The sequence below is a fragment of the Puma concolor genome, chromosome E4, assembly GCF_028749965.1.
Source record: "Puma concolor isolate L17-30 chromosome E4, mPumCon1.1.hap2, whole genome shotgun sequence".
Lineage (NCBI taxonomy): Eukaryota > Metazoa > Chordata > Mammalia > Carnivora > Felidae > Puma > Puma concolor.
The window spans coordinates 3955506-3972965 of record NC_141683.1 but is presented as its reverse complement, the minus strand read 5'-3'; the positions used below and the strand labels follow the sequence as shown (position 1 = coordinate 3972965).

Sequence of the window (17460 nt, the reverse complement as noted above, 5' to 3'; positions counted from 1 at the left end):
CCCCGCTCCCTCTCTCTGTCACAAAAATAAATAAATAAACTTTACAAAAATTTCGTAAGTTACAAAAGGTACCAGTAAATGTCATGCTTACGCCTTGGTTGGGTTCTAGTTTGAAGAAACTACAAAAGCATTTGTTACTTGGTTTGGGAAATCTGACTGTAGCTTGGATGTTGGGAGGTAACAGGTATTTTTGATAATATTCCTAGGTGTGAAAAAAGTATCAAGGCCATTTGGAGATTTTTTCCCCCTATTCTAGGAGGAGCAGGCTGAAGGATTTAGTGGCTAAATATGATATCGAATCCAGTTTCAAATGGTTCAGCAGTAAATTCACACAGGTAAACACAGACCCGTATATAATATTTGCAGTTGAGGGGAAATGTTAACATTTCTTGAATCTAAGTGATGGGTATACAAGTGTTCATTATCTTCTTCTGTCAAATTTATATTTGAAAGTTTCCATAATATAAAAGCTGGAAACAAAACAAAGCAAGATGGGAAGAGGGCAGTGAAATCCAAATCTGTGCTCAGAATGTTGCCCTGGTCCAAAAGTCCACAAAGTAAATGCAGTCGTGACTTGTTTTGTCTTCCCTGCTTCTGGGCCATTTTATTTCAGGGATTCTGAGACCGAAGGGTTGCCCTTGACCTTGTTCATTCTCCATCTTTTTCTCTTTACAAAGAGCCATCCCTCGATTAGGGAGAGAGATCAATAATCGCACTTCACTTGACATACAGCCCGTCTGGAGGAACCGTATCTTACTGGATTGTCTGCTGCTTCTTAGTTTTAGAAAGAGCAACATGATATTAAATACATATGATGCATGTCCTTGAACTTGATGTGTTATTCTTTTTCCTGTATTCCCACCTATTGTGCCTCATGGGACTGAGCATTTCTTGCTTCTTGAAGGTTAATTTCACCTCTGCTCCAGACCACATCCTTTCCTGATGCCGCCGGCTCTGATCTGCTCCTGTGCTACCCTCAGACTTCACGTAGTCTCTTTTGACTCTCAGCCTTCAGCACAACACACACATATGTGCACACACCCACAGACACGCACACACAGTTACACACACATGCTCACACACACACATGCTCACACACACGCACACAGCCACACACATGCACACACACAAAGTTACACACACATGCTCACACACGCAGTTACACATGCTCACACACTCATGCAGATACACTTACACACATGCTCTCACACACACCCACACACATGCACACATGCAGATACACTTACACATGCACACATACTCCCGCAGATACACTCATGCACACACGCTCACACACTCATGCAGATACACATACGCTCACCACACACAACGTTCACAAACTCACGCAGATACACTCACACATACATGCACACACACACATGCTCACACAGTCATGCAGATACACTTACACTCATGTTCATATGCTCACACAGACACACACATGCACACACACACAGATACACTCATGCACACATGCTCACACACTCCTGTAGACACACACACAGTGCTCACATACTCACGCAGATACACACACACACATGCTCACACACTCAGACACACATGTGCACACACAGATACACTCACACACATGCTTACACATGCACTTACACATACACACACATTCACGCATGCACACTTGCACATACACAGACTCTCACGCACATCTGTTGCCTCCATTTTAAAAATAATTTATTTGGGGCCACCTGGGTGGCTCAGTCGGTTTAGCGTCTGACCTTGGCTCAGGTCATGACCTCGTGGTTCGTGAGTTCGAGCCCCGCGTCAGTCTCTGTGCTGACAGCTCAGAGCCTGGAGGCTGCTTGGGACGCTGTGTTTTAGCCTCTGAGGCTAAAAGGAATGTAACCCATTTTGGGGTTTGAGGGCACTCTTAGAAGATCATACCCCAACTAACTGCCTCATTGCCTATTGTCAAATTTCCTTAAGGAAGATCAACTTTACCTGAAACTTGGCTACAGTCCCAGCTCTCTTCCAAGAAACCTTCTCTTGCCCACATCTTAGCCTATCCTAGCACAGCGTGGCCTCACTAATGCCTGGAGATAGAGATCACACCCTATAGTGGGGACCATCCTGTCTCAAGAAAATGTGTCTGGGAAACCTCTGATCTCCAACTTCCTTGCTCATTTGGGTTTGCTGGGGTCATTTGCCCAGAATGGAGGAAATAACTGCTTAGTTTTACATTTGCATGGAGACTCCACCCTGATGGGGTTTGCACGACAAATCCCGAGGTACGATCACTGTAGTGGCCAAGAACAACTCCGTTCCTGACAGATGTGATGAGCTCTTTTCTCGTAGGGATTTGAATTCCAGACCGTATGCATAATGGGTGGCCCAAAGGTCTAAATCCATGGTGGTATGACAATCCAAATTCTAGTCCTCCGTGTCCGGGGTGTAAGCAAGCTTTCTACCCTATTGTGTTCATTGGTGTTGATAGAACTCAGTCAGAGGCAATGCCAAGAACTGGCTAGCTCAGCACTATCGAAAGGAACCGTGAGTCCTTCCAAGACATTCCCAGGAGAAGTGCAGAGCTCAGAAGGCTTTCTATAGCCTTCCAAAACTGAGACTGAGCACATAGATGCTCAGCAAACACCTGTTGAATAAATACATAGATGAATGAATGAGTGAATGAAAGAATGAATGAAAGGAGCCAATTTGTAGGTCTGCTATTTCTGCCATATATCAGCCTGGGAAGCTACTGACATTATCTCCTCACACGGTCTGTCAGATCATCCTGTACCTTATATCTGAGCCGATACCATGATGGACGGTACCACGTGCAGGCCCCACATTTGGTACAGGGGACGGTTCCAGAAGAGCCAAGGCATTACTTTATGTGCCGCAGGCCCTGGGCCTGGGAGATTATCTCGATTTCCCAGTAGACCTGGCCATGTCACTGTCTCTTCCTGCCACCTCACTGCCCCGTTTTTCCGGCAGGACAGTTAGCTTTCTGCTCGGCCTGGCTGTGCGGGTAACTGTAATGGCAACCTGGACCTCATTCAAAGCTATCGGAATTTATTGGCCCACGTGGCAGACAGACTGGAATGTTCTGAGCAGTGGGTTTCAAACATCACACATGGCCTCAGCTTGCTGGGGGCCAAGAGTCTGGGATTTATTAGGTCTGGGGCGTTGCATTTCTAATACGGTTCCAGGCGAGGCTGACACCGCTGGCCCAGGGACCACACTTTGAGAACCACCAAAGGGTGAACTCCCTTGACACTGGGGAAACGAAGCAAGAGCCCTCTGCTTTCGTTCCCCTGCCCCTAAAATGTCTTTGGCTGGGGTCTCAAGTTAATGGGAGAAAAGCAGTTCAGGCTTGACCGAAACAGGAAACAGAAGAACCTGATGGGAGGGGCCCTGAACTCCTGCGTTAACCGGGCCCTTTCTTCTGGGGCTTAGCACCTGGTTGCCCTGCAGGCACCGATCAAGTTTCCGAGTGAAGCGAGCAGGTGGGGCCTTGGCCTTGTCGTCCTTCAGAACGGTTTTCCTCGTGTCCCGTTGTTAATAATGCAAAGCTTTACTGAGTCTGTCGTTCCACCCTCACAAGACAAATAATCACCCCTCAAGCTTTGGCCCCAGGACCAGTCTGCTGTAGAACGAGATCCAAGTTGAGTAAGGCGCCTGGGTGCGACTTTCTGGAAAAAGCTCTGGGGGCGCAGTTGCTAATCAGAAAATGAGTTACGGGTCTCTGTGGTGGGAGGAAGAACTGGTATTAATTATGTTCCAGAAAAGGAAAAGCCGTGGGTAGTCTGACTTTAAAACCTTCAGTTGACTGGGAGAATAGATGTCACCTTTCATGTTCCCACAATGGAGACCTTAACAAAGGAAATGCATTTGGCTGAGGCGGGAATTAGAATATGTTGTGGGGCGGGGGAGGGGGTGACCCAGACTGAGTCTGAAAGGAATTCTGAGTTTTCTGGGTGTGCTGGTCTGCAGGTGTCTTAATGACAAGAGTTTATATTTGGAACCTTTTGATTTCTGGCTGAAGGAGAGAGAAGTTTAAGGGCTGGGGAGTAGTTCCCAGGAAAAAAGATGAGAACAGCAGCGTGAGAAAATTATTACTAGGTTAACATTAGAGTGCAAAGCTGAACGATGCGTTATTCCTGCAATAAATGGAGTAGATGAACTTTCACGCCACAAACTCAGGCAAGGGGTGTGGCTTTTTAAATGCTTTCTGTTACACATTTTAATTTCCATTTTCTGTGGTCTATCGATGGCATTTTATTGCAGCCCATGTAAGACCAGACCCCATTTTTCCCACGGCTATGTTCCCAGCGTTTGGGAAACGAATTCGATTCATGTGATAACTACCCTCTGAAATTTGCTGAGACATCTTCTGGAGCCCTATTGAAAATATAATAAATATTTCTAAATGTGCCGTCAGATGAAAGTTGTTAATTGCGTTGTTCGACCCTTCTGTGTCTTTGCCGAATGCTTTTGGCTGCTTGACGCGTGATTTATCGAGAGCGTTGTGCTGTCATCTACTATCACAGTGATTCGTCAGTTTATTCCTGCAGGGACCATCACTTTTTGCGTGTATCTCTACTGAGTCTATTTAATAACGCGCATCCATGTTTAGAATTGTTACATTGCTTGGGTAACTTTAACCTTTTTTTTAATGATTATTTTTTAGAGAGACAGAGAGAGAGAGAGAGAGAGAGACCGAGCACGAGTGGGGGAGGGGCAGAGAGAGAGGGAAACACAGAATCTGAAGCAGGCTTCAGGCTCCTAGCTGTCAGCACAGAGCCCGACGCGGGGCTCGAACCCACGAACCTCGAGATCATGACCTGAGCCAAAGCTGGAGGCGTAACTGACTGAGCCACGCAGGTGCCGCTTTGCTTTCTTCATTTAAAAAATCCTCTCCTAGGATCAATATTCATATATTTCCCTTGATCCCCGCTTCCTAAATCTCACGTCACAGATTCTGTGGGGATGTGCCATTTTCTTAAAGTCCAACCGAGTTGTTTCCAGATGCAGCCTTTCTGTCTACGTGTTTATCAACAAGTTTTTTTTTCTCTTTTGTAAATCGAGGTGAAATTCACACCATAAAATTAACCATTTTGAAGGGAGTGATTCTACAGCATGTCGTACAATCACAGGTGTCGCAGCCACCTCTGTCTCATTCCAAGTTATAACAAGCTCTCCCCTTGTTCTGTTCTATGATGTACAGATGGTCCCCAACTTACGGTGGTTTGACTTGCAATTTCTTTGACTTTATGATGGTGCAAAAGCACTTTACATTGAATAGAAACTGCACCTCGAGTTTTGAATTTGGATCGTTTCCCAGGCTGGAGACACTCCCTCGTGATGCTGGGCGGCACCGTGGCTCACAGGTAGCCACGTGATATCCTGGGTCAACAATCAACAGTGTCAACCATTCTGTCTCCATACAACCCTTGTGTTTTTTTCAGTACAGGATTCAGTGAGGTCACATGAGATATTCAACACTTTATTACAAACTAGGCTTCGTGGTGGATGGTGTTTCCCAGCTGTCGGCTCACGTAAGTGTTCTGAGTACTCGTAAGGTTGGTGAGGCTAAGCGGTGATGCTCGGTAGGTTATGCGTTATAAATGCATTTTCAGCTTATGATGTTTTCCATTTACAACAGGTGTACCAGGATGTAACCCCACTGTAAGTCGAGGAAGATCTGTATTTTATTAGGCCTCATTCTGAGTTCTAATTTTGTTCAAAAAGATCTATGCACACCCCGTATCTTCTGGAGGAGGGGTGGCTGCCCTTGCCCTCAGTCCCCGTCCACTCTGCTGTTAGAATAACCATACATCTCAGCTGAGGTCAAAACGCAGATGAATGTCTCCAATCCTACCTCATCTGGCTGTGGTCGTTGTCCTGAGCTAGGGTTAACTAGGGTGGCTTCTTCTAACTCAGAGGAGTCCTGTCCTACTGACTTTATTTTTTAATTTGTTTTTGCTTTTCGAAATTGACATACGATTGGGGGGCCTGGGTGACTCAGTTGGTTGAGCATCTGCCTTTGCTTTCGGCCCAGGTCACGATCTCACGGTTCGTGAGGTCGAGCCCCGTCTGGGGCTCTGTGCTGACGGTGCGGAGCCTGCTTGGGATTCTCTCTCTCCCTTGCTCTCTGCCCCTCCCCTGCTTGTGCTCTCTCTCTCCCCAAATAAATAAATAATACTGCTTGCTTGTTATAGATGCTGAGTGCTGGATTCCAAGAAAACCACAATGCCCACTAAGGGTTGTTGCTAGAGCACTGAGTGACTCTCCCCAGCTGCGTGCTTTAGAGTGAGGGTATGTAATTCCCACGCGTGGGATGGGACACTGCGGGGATCCAGCACCCTCCCCTCTTCCCCCCACTTTGTCCCCGTTGCCCTCCAGACATCCCCATAGGCAGAAAGGAGGGGCATGTGAACAGATGGCACTTTGGCCACTAAAATACAGACACACAGGAGGGGAAGGGTCTGATTTCCTCTTTCTGTTTGGTGCAGACCCCACTTCTCTAATCTGGAGCGGCAGGAATCGGGGGAGGGACAAAACGTCTTCCAAACGTTCTGATTGTAGGTGACAGGTTTGGGTGGGATACACCAGGGCTTCTGACTGCTCTTGCCGAGGTGTTCCAGTCAGGCGTTCCCACTCTGGCAACAGGTTGACTGCCGGCATGAGAGCCTTGTGATTGTGGTTGTTTATTTTCCCAAATTTTTGCATTTGGCTTTCTCGTCATAAATTCTTTAATCCACTGGAAAGTTGGGAGGGCTACATCAGGAAATCTGCAGAGTTGTTGCTGTTGTTGTTGTTAAATGATACTCTGAGGCCCATACACCCAGGTACCAAGGGCACAGCATGGTGGTTGGTGGGGGCCGTCTGGAAGATTGTCGAATTGGGGCCTTTCATGAATAAATGGTGCCTGAACGTTTGATGGCACTCAGATTCTTGTTCCCGAAGCCTCCATTGGATAAGGGGTCCTAGGATGACTCTGAAGACACGTTTCATGCGGAGGAAGGGTCATGGTCTTAGTCTCAGCCACCTGGTCGGACATCAGGAAGAGACTGAAGGGAGAACCCCCAGTCACCGCCGTGTCCTCTGTCCTGTGGGCCAGTCACTGCACAGCCATGTCCCATGACTTGGCAAGGTCACCGCCGCCCTGGGAGGACACACACACCGTGGGTTCTGGAAATTCTCACTTCTTCGCAGCTTCTGCAATACTGTTCCCTTCCTTCTCAGGGGGGATCACCCACAGCCCCCTGTGTATTCGCAGGTCCATGGCAGCGACCGAACAAGAGAGGCAGCTCCAATGACCTGAATTTCATTTATAAGCTCAGTCATTTTACTTCGCTTCATTGAGTTTTTTTTCATGGATCTGATCACCACCTCACACATATTTTTTTCTATTTGTTTCTCCCACTGAAATAAAAGTTTGCTTTTTTCTGAACTGTATCACGATTGCTGAGAACACAGCAAAATAAGTTAATGATGACAAAAATCAATATCCGTGGCATTAAGGCAGGTCTTTGGGTGACTCGAGTGGCAGTGGCGTAGAGCTGGTTGTCAGGACGCCCGACGCCCATCCACGGCCGGCCCCCTTGCTCCTCTCCCGAAGAATGGAAGAGTTCTCTCTTCTACGTTGGCTGGCCTTGGGCTCACTCTCCTGCTATGAGGAGCCATCTTGCTGAGCGTGTCAGGCAGAGTCAGCCCTGCCCACACCTCAAGGCTCCTGGCTCACAATATCAGAGGAACGGCTTCTGGCTTTGGAGTTGGCATTGGCTGGAGCATTACATTTTTAGCAGTTTTTGGTTAATGTTTATTTTTGAGAGAGAGAGAGAAAGAGACAGAGTGTGAGCAGGGGAGGGGCGGGGGGGGGGGGGGGGGGACACAGAATCCGAAGCAGGCTCCGGGCTCCGAGCTGTCAGCACAGAGCCTGACGCGGGGCTCGAACCCATGAACCGTGAGATCATGACCTGAGCCGAAGTAAGACACTTAACTGACTGAGCCACCCAGGTGCCCCAATAGGCCACATTTTTAGAGGCTTTTTAAAGTCTACCCAGTCTCAGCCTGAGGGCACACTGCTTTTGTGCACATACCCTTTCCTGAGGACTTTTCTGACCATTCAGTATGGTTTCTGAGCCCAGGGAGAAGTTCATCTACATGTGACTTCCCAGTTGCCTTAAATGAAAAGCCAGAGGCCAGACTGGTTTATTAGTAGGGCCACTCAGTCATCCTGGTTTGCCTGGTTTGTGACTATTGTCCCAGTGTAATTATTTTATTTTTAATTTTTAAAGTTTATTTTTGAGAGAGAAAGGGAGAGAGAGAGACAGAGAGAGAGGAAGAGAGAAAGCATGAGCAGGGGAGGGGCAGAGAGAGAGAGAGAGAGAGAGAGAGAGAGATGGAATCTGAAGCAGGGTCCAGGCTCTGAGCTATCAGTACACAGCCCTATGCAAGGCTCGAACAGATGAACCTTGAGGTCATGACCTGAGCCAAAGTCAGAGGCTTAACCGACTGAGTCCCCCAGGCTCCCCATGTCCCAGTGCAATTATTAAAGTCCCTCTTTTACTCTTGAGTGGATCCAGTTTGGACAAGAAGTTATGCCTCCTCCACCTCTCAGGCTCTGCGTGATCCACCCACCCCTCCTGACGTACTTCTTTGTCCGTATCTCCTAATATCACCCCCCTTCCTCCTCTGCTGTGGCCACACTCAGCTCCCTACTGTTCCTTGAGCTTCTGGATGCGTTTCCCCCCCACCCCTTCACAGGACCTGTTCCTATTTCTGTGAACCCTCTTCCATGGATATCTGCATAATCAATTCGTTCAAGTCTTAAATTTTACCTTCTCCTCGAGACGTAGTCTGACCACCTGATGTAAAATCGCAACCCTCCCTCCTACATCACTGACCCCCTCATTCCACTCTGGTGTTTCTTACCTCAGTAAGTTTCTATAGCTTTACATGTACCTCATGTTTATTGTTCCTCTTCCCGCTAGGAAATGGGCTCCGTGAGGGTAGGGACCTCGTGTTGTTCTGTTCCCCAGTGTAACAGAAGATCCCAGAATGCCTCACACAGAGTGAGCATCAATACACATTTGGTGAATGAATGAGTGAAGGAAGGAACGAAAACTTACGTTGTCTGTGTTCTGTTTCCTCAAAGACGTGGCAGGTGACTGTCTATCTGTGAAGATCCAAGGCGTTACTAGCTGATGACGACTTACTAGTTTCCCTAAACTGCATATAGCTTTTTCATTTTTATTTCCCAGGGGAGCTGCACCTTTTCATGGCGTAGGGCTTGGCTGTTTTCTCACAGACCAATTTAGGGGAAATTCGGAAGAGAGGCAGATCTTTCAGAGCCCTAGAAACGATCCCACAGAAGCAACTCTCTATTTTACCTAAAAGACAGGCTGAACCAGCAGAAATGGTTCTGGAAGTAAAGAAAGTATCAACGTTGGCATCATGCCATGCGGTTTATGGAGCTCTCTCAATCCCACTATCCAACGGAACCCTGATCGCAGCACTTCCTGCTGTCCCTCTTTAGTTCAGGCGGAAACAGAGGCAGAGAAAACGATGACTTCCTGTATGATATATGGCTGGTTCAATGGCAGAGTGGTGAAGTGGCAAAGGGACTTCACACACCTGTGTGAAGGGACTTTACACCACACTGTCTGAGGTCCCTTCGTAACTTCTGTCAGGCCACCTCTGCGTTACGTGTGCCTTTTGGGGTCTTCGGGAAAGTGTACAAGACGCAGAGCATGTCGCGACCCACAGTGTGTGAGAGGATGTCGTCCAGTTCCGGGATGGACACCAAGGGAGCAAGGCCATGGGCGTTTCCTACCCAGATGCAAATGGACATTTTATGCAAGATTTTCATGAGAGACAGAGAAAGACTCTTTCTTGGGACATTTTGCAGTCCCCTCCTAGTGTCTTTCTACCCTCAGGACCATGACAACTGCACACACAATAATAATGAGACTTACCAGGTAACAAGCACTATGTGTTGTGGACTATTCTGAGTGCACTGCACCTGTTAATTCGCCTACATCTTACGTCAACTCTGTGTAGCATGATTATTAGCGCATTTCCCACAAAAGGTCCCAAAAGCACATTTGAGCCCATGCCACAGCTAGAAATTGGTGGACAGGGGATTTCAACCCACGTGGCCCATGCTCCAGAAAAGCGCCTGCCGTCCAATTGAAATATAATGCAAGCTGCATGTTTGGCTTTAAAAAAAATTTTTTTTAATGTTTATTTATTTTTGAGAGAGACAAAGAGACAGAGCGCAAGCAGGGGAGGGGCAGAGAGAGACAGGGAGACACTGAATCCAAGGCAGGCTCCAGGCTCCAAGCTGGCAACACAGAGCCCGACGCAGGGCTCGAACTCACGAACCGTGAGATCATGACCTGAGCGAAGTCGGACGCTTCACCGACTGAGCCACCCAGGCGGCCCACCGCTGTGTGGTTTTCAATTTTCTAGTAGTTACATTAAAAAGGGAAAAGAAACATCCATGTAGGTACCTAGGGAGTCTTACGCTGAGTGAAATAAGTCAGAGAAAGACAAATACCGTGTGATTTCACTCCTAGGCGGAATCTAAAAAGCAAGCAAACAAAAGCAGAAGCAGGCCCATCGATACAGAGGGCAAACCGGTGGTGGCCAGAGGAGGGGGGATGGGAAGAGATGGGCAAAATGGGGGAGGGGAACGGGAGGTACAGCTTCCAGCTCTGGAAGGAATAAGTCACGGGGATGAAAGGCACAGCAGAGGGAACACATTCAATGGTGCCGTAATAGCCTGCAGGGTGACAGATGGCAACTATGCTCGTGGGGAACGTGACATAATGGATAGAGATGTGCATTCAGTGTGTTGTACCCCTGAGACTAATGTGACATTGTGTGTCAATCGTACTGCACTAACAAATAAGCAAATGTACAAAGAAACAAATGAAGTCAATTTTAATAAAGTGTGCGATTTAACCCAATATATCAAAAAATTAATACTTCAACGCACAGTCATAAAAATTATTCACATGATCGTTCACATTTTGGTCCTAAGTCTTCGAAGTATTGTGTGCATTTTACTCCTAGAGCACGTCTCAGCCTGGATTCTAAATTTTAATCAGAAATCCGTAATCTGTATTTAGATTTCATTAAATGTCTGGTTGAAAAAGTAGGTTTACATATTCAAGTTACTTCAATCGTACCCCAGGTATTCCAGTAACCGGATCAAGTACGAGGTTTTTTTTTGTTTTTTGTTTTTTGTTTATTTTTATTTTTATTTTTAAAAATTTTTTTTTCTCCGTTTTTATTTATTTTTGGGACAGAGAGAGACAGAGCATGAATGGGGGAGGGGCAGAGAGAGAGGGAGACACAGAATCGGAAACAGGCTCCAGGCTCCGAGCCATCAGCCCAGAGCCTGACGCGGGGCTCGAACTCACGGACTGCGAGATCGTGACCTGGCTGAAGTCGGACGCTTAACCGACTGCGCCACCCAGGCACCCCAAGTACGAGTTTTTAAATTAAAATTAAATACAGTGTAAAGTTCAGTTCATCTACTGCACACGTGGAGGGTCCCATTGCCCCTGTGGTTGGTGGCTGCTGTGCAGGGACCACCAGCTCCCAGGCCCGCACCCCTGACGCCAGACTGCTCTGATTTCTGGGAGAGCCCCCTGCCCCCCCCCACTGTGGCTCAGCCCCGACTTCCCCATCCCTCAGCAGCTCCTATGATCTCCTCCTGAGCTTTTCAGATCTTCCGTCATTCGGCCCATAATCCCCATCTTTATTTTTAGCATTAACATCAAACGCCTTGAATTACACAGATGCCCACATCATGGGTGGAGAAGGCCGAACAACATCATAAAACTAAGAAAAAAATGACTGTTGGTTTTCCCTGTTAGCTCTGCTTAACATATGCGAGAATTCAGGACAAGGTAGGACTATCTCTCACCCACCCCCGCCCCCGGGGTGGAAATAATAGCTAGATTCGTTTGCATGTCAGAGCCTCTGCTTAAGGAGAGTCCAAAATAGCTCCTTTGATGATGACCGAAACTCCTGCACAGCCTCTCTGCGTCGTCGGTGCGGGTGAACTGGGGAGAGGGAGACGACTGGCAAGAAATGGAAAAGGGGAAACGGCACCTTTCCGATCTGGTGTTCAGGGAGGAAGTCCTTGCCTTTCTGCAGCCGAGAGGGCAGAGAACGAGAAGAGAAGGGAGATCTGTCCAGCACTGGGAGGGTGGTTCATGCAACTGAGGAAAGTACTTTTACTCTGATTTGATCTCACTCGGTTGTAAGTTCCAACAGCCACATGTGGTCGGGGCCGCCACGCTGGGGAGCACACAGAGGTCCGTAGGGACAGACGAGGGACAGCGGCCCCTCTTCCGCTGTAGACCCCGCACGAACTGGACGTGGTCGAGCCCTACTGTGGTGAGATGGGGGCCGAATATGAGAAACTTCTGTTTCCCGGGACTTGGGCATCTGTGCCCGGAGCTCAAGAGAATGCAGTCACTACCGTGTGTGAAGAGCCTCAGACGTGAGCGGGCAAAGCTGCAAGGGCCCCAGGTAGGTGAGTTCCTGATAGAAGATGCTCATTCTGCTTCTGCTCTGAACATTAGGAGACGTTCTTTATTTTTTTTTATTAAAATGTTTTTAATGTTTATTTATTTTTTGAGAGAGAGAGAGAGAGAGAGAGAGCGCGAGCGAATGGGGGAGGGGCAGAGAGAGAGGGAGACACAGAATCCCAAGCAGGCTCCAGGCTCCGAGCTGGCAGCACAGAGCCCCATGTGGGGCTCGAACTCACAGACCGCGAGATCGTGACCTGAGCGGAAGTCGGACGCTCAACCGACGGAGCCGCCCAGACGCCCCAGGAGACATTCTTTAAAATGGACTTTCATGAATCGTCTGACGATCTGTCAAATAAAAAACAAACAAACAAAGAAGGCTGTCCCTCCCCGGAGTGGAACGCTACCTCAGAGGGAGAAGGCATGTCTTCTGATGGCCTTTTGTGATCGGGTGGCTGTTGTGCCTAGGGTTCCTGAGACAGAAAACGGATTTGCCAGGGTAGCGATGTGAACCAGTGGGGTTTGAGCCACACAACAGGCACTGATCTGAGTGATTTATATGCATTCATCTGTGCGACCCTCAAGTTCCGCTATTATCCCATTTTCCAGGTAAGGCAATTCAAACATGGGTTAAGTGACTTGCTCAAGGTCGCAGCTGACGCAGCCAAGCCCAGGAATGGGGCTTGAACCCAGGCATCGCGGTCGCCTGGACAATCACTGGTTCCCTCTCGCTCTACTGAGTCCACCTCTCGGGGGTTTGCTGTGGCTGTGACACTGTGTGTGGCTGTGACACTGTGTGTGGCTGTGACACTGTGTGTGTGCATGCGGGGCGAGCCTCCCAAAGACGGTGGATTTGTGCACAGCCTGGCAGGCGAGGAGCTGGAAGAACAAGGCACGGGCCATCGGTGCTGCCGTCGAGTGGGAGAGAATTGGCCTTGGAATTGGAGCCTCTGGTTTCGTACTACTGAGGTGCTGGGAAATATTACTTATTTCATTTGGCTACTGAGATTTCATAAAACATGCATGCAGAAGGGCTCTGCAAAACATACGGTAGGATGGATCCTGAAGAATCCGGAACACTGGTCCACTGGCCATTAAGGGATGCCACAGACGTCTCGGAGATGACACGGTTACAGGACTTAGTGGTTTACCTAAGATTTGGGCGCAGTTCCGAATTTTTTACATCCTGCAGCTCAAGGATTCCTCCCCCTCAAGCGTGAAAGAGAGGCCTGAGGGCTTTCTTGTAATTTCAGATTTCCTGTGCCTTCGAGTTGCCTTCATATCAGGGCAACCAAACGTCTGGTTTGTGACCCCGATCGCAAGCAACAAAGCGATTCAAGAAGAAAGGGATCCCTTTGTTTATGTCACCACAGGCCGGCACAGCCCCTCAGAGCCCGTCCCTGAGACCGAAGGCACCTGGGTCCCGGGTGGGTGTCGCGTGTGTGCGTGGCTGCCACACCTCCGAGGCGCCACGCCTTCGTCGCGCCTGTCTCCAGCTGCGACCCGAGTGAGGGGCCCTGCGTGCGTCCCCCGAGTGTGCCGCCATGCTGTTGTGGTTGTGGTCACACCTCGTGGAAGAGCTAGAAGGCCATGGACATACGCAGAGGGTGGGGAGGCTGCCTTACCAGCAATGAGTTTAAAGTGTCCCTTACAGCTGGAAAAGGACACTATGGATAAGCTGCATCAAAACCCATAAAAAAATGTTTGCAGTGAGAAATAAAGGGCAATTTATCAGATCCTGGAGGATCATTCCCTGGTTATACGTGACACAACGGGCAATGGTTAAGCTCAAACGGTGGGCTAGCCTTTGGGCTGCGGAATGTTGGCACGTTACCTTCCTCCTCTTCCCCACATTGCTGCGAAGTGGGCGTTATATCTTCCTTGACAGACTCAGGCTAAGAGATATCCCCAAAGCCCAGAGCTGGTGACTGGAAGGATGTGTTTTTGTTTGTTTGAAGCAGGTTTCACGCTTAGCGTGGAGCCCAACGTGGGGCTTGAACTCACCGCCCTGAGATTAAGACCTGAGCTGAGATCAAGAGTGGGATGCTTAACCGACTGAGCCACCCGGGTGTCCCCTGGAAGGATGTGAAGATATGTAAGAGTTGTAGAGTCCCTGCTCTTTGCTCTACACCTGCTTGTCCGCCTTGAGTCTCAGGTGAGAAGCCTTGGGTAACCAGTTCTGGGGGATATCTCTAGCACGCAGTAACACTGTGGGTGGACAGCAGCAGATGACTCACCAGGTTCACAGGACAGCTTAGGGTATATCAGGGACCAGCCCCCTCTTTCAGTAGTAGAGACTTCTTAGTGCCAAGGCCTACTCCACCAAGAGGAGTTCCAGTCTTGTGTATGCTAACGGACAGAGAGTTTCTAAAAACGCACGGGTGTGATGTGATGGCTCAGAGTTTGTTGAGATTTCATATGTGAAACCCTGGTCCAAATTCTATATTCTCTGCAGTTTCTTCTCAGGTTGGCCCTTCCGATCACCATAATAGCCCTGGTTTGAACAGGAACGTCTATAGTCATCAACATGAAGGACAAATCCAGGCTGTGATGTTTTCCTTTTCGATGTTCTTACCTCCTTCTTAGGGAGTTCTTGATAGTACGCAATGTACAACGTTGCCAATTAAGTTATTAAAATTTTAAATGCTTCTAGCCATTACAGATTTCCAGGCACCCATTATGACATTTTAAGAGTAGGTCTGTCTACTTCAACGCAAGTGTGGTACTTAGAGAGCTCGAGTTACAGACACTTTGGGTATCAGAGGAACCAGGTTCAACATGGGCTGTAAAGGAAGAGGACAAATGGGGTTAGGCTATCATGAGTGGAGCCTGGGAAAACGGAGCAGAGGGAGCTGTCACGTGGACAGAGGCCTGCAGGCTGGGACGGCAGCACTGGGCATGAGCCCTCTTGTCCTGTCCTCTGACTTCCAGAGCCCTGGGCACAGACAGAGCTTGTGGCTCAGCTCTGTCCCCACCGAGTGAGGCAACCACCACCATCCGATTGGCATGGACCCTCACAGGGGCAACTCTTCTCCATCTCAGCCCTAGTTTGGTAAAACAACGGGATTATTTTACAGATCCCTCAGGTCGCGGAGGCAAAAGACAGAGGGCAGTCCAGAATTTTCTGCACTTTGAATTAGATTGACTAAATACATTACATTAGATTAGAAAACGTGTGACAAAACACCACTCTTCCCACGACTACAGGAACTCATAGCCAGTGAGGAAAACGGTCTGAAAGCCTTGCCACAGAAGGGTTACGGGCTTGTCTCTCTCTGGACGGTGGGTTATGAGTGTTGGTTTTTTGCTACTTTTGTTGGGCTACATTTTTTGATTTTCAGTCAAGACTCAAATTGCTTTTGTAATAACAACAGAAAGAAAATGGCGTGCACTTAATGAAAGAAATAATAAAATAACTTTTTGATATTCAGGTGGTTTTACTTTTGTTTTCTAGCATAAACAGTCTAGAATAAGAATAAACTGGCTGAAAATAAATTGGACTTACAAAACAAAAAGGCAGAGCAAAATCTTTAATTTTGGAAAAATTTAAAAAACTGAAACCTTGGGGTGCCTGGGTGGCTCAGTCGGTTAAGCATCCGCCTTTGGCTCAGGTCATGATCTCAGGGTTCGTGGGTTCAAGTCCCGCGTCCGGCTCTGTGCTGACAGCTCGGAGCCTGGAACCTGTTTTGGATTCTGTGTCTCCCTCTTTCTCTGCACCTCCCCCATTCATGCTCTGTCTCTCAAAAATGAATAAAAAACGTTAAAAAAAACCAAAAACAAAAACAAAAACCTTTCTAAATAGCTGCAGGAGAGTGTTATGGTGTGCCATACCACCAATGCTAAAAAAAAGTATCAAAACCTTTGATTTTTCAAAATTGTTAAATACTGCATAGATACACACAGCACTTGCTTAAGATGCAAAAGGTATATCGGCACAATAAATATCTATGTGCCTGTCACCCGATTTATAAAAATACAGTATTACCTTGATTTCTGAAGCTCCCTGGTTGCCCCTCCAGTCCCACCTACCTCCTGCTCCCCTGAAATAACTACTATCCTGAATTTTCTGTGTTTTTATCCCTCTGCTTTTCTTTGACGTTTTGTACCAATAAATATTATTGAATTTGTACATTTTTAGACTTTAAATAAATGGAATAATATTACATATATTCTTCAACAACTCACTAAGATTCATTCATGTTATTATTGTGACTGCAGATCTTTTCACAGTTGTATAATATTCCACTACGTGACTGTATGGATATACCACAGTTTATTTCTCCATTCCACCATTGGTTACTTTTTTTTTCTTTAACAAACAGTGCTGCTAAAAAGCTTCCCTAGGACTTGGAGTGCAGCGTCAGAGGATAGGTGTATCTTTAAAATTAATACGTAATGAATATTTGTAAACCACACATCTGATAAGAGTTAATATCCAAAATAAATAAGAAGCTCATACAACTCAATAGCAAAAGAACACATACTCCAATTTCAAAATGGGCAAAGAACCTGAACAGGTACTTAGCCTCATCAAAAAGACAAGAGGTTACAAGTGTTGGTGAGGATGTGGAGAAAAGAGAACCCTCATACACTGTTGGTGGGTTTGTAAGTTGGTGCAGCCACTGGGGAAAACAGTACGGAGGGTCCTCAAAAAACTAAAAATAGGACTACCACGTGAGTCAGTGATTCTACTTCTGGGTATAAACCCAAAGGAGAGGAAATCACTGTCCCGAAGAGGTACGTTCACCCCCCGTGTTCGTCGCTGCATTCTTCACAAAAGCAAAGACGTGAAGACAACCCAAGTGTCTGTCAGTAGATGAATGCATAAACATGCGGTGTAGATGCACGGTGGAAGGACATCCTACCATTTGAGGATGGACCCGGAGGACGTTATGCTAACTGCAATAAGTCGGAGAAAGAAATATTATCTGACCCCACTTACATGTGGAAT

At 47.5% G+C, this 17460-nt stretch overlaps 1 long non-coding RNA gene across 2 annotated transcripts in view; it reads left to right on the top strand.

The window, feature by feature from the left end:
* LOC147572252 (uncharacterized) overlaps nt 1-16689 on the top strand; it is an 86043-nt gene extending 69354 nt beyond the window's left edge. The window contains exons 2-3 of one of the 2 annotated variants that reach the window (XR_015246038.1): nt 6177-6273; nt 14471-16689. This is a non-coding gene — a long non-coding RNA (uncharacterized LOC147572252). Of the gene's footprint in view, nt 1-3775; nt 6274-14470 lie in introns of those variants that run through there. The other variant, XR_015246037.1, reaches the window with a different exon arrangement.
* Nucleotides 16690-17460: the final 771 nt, after the last annotated feature.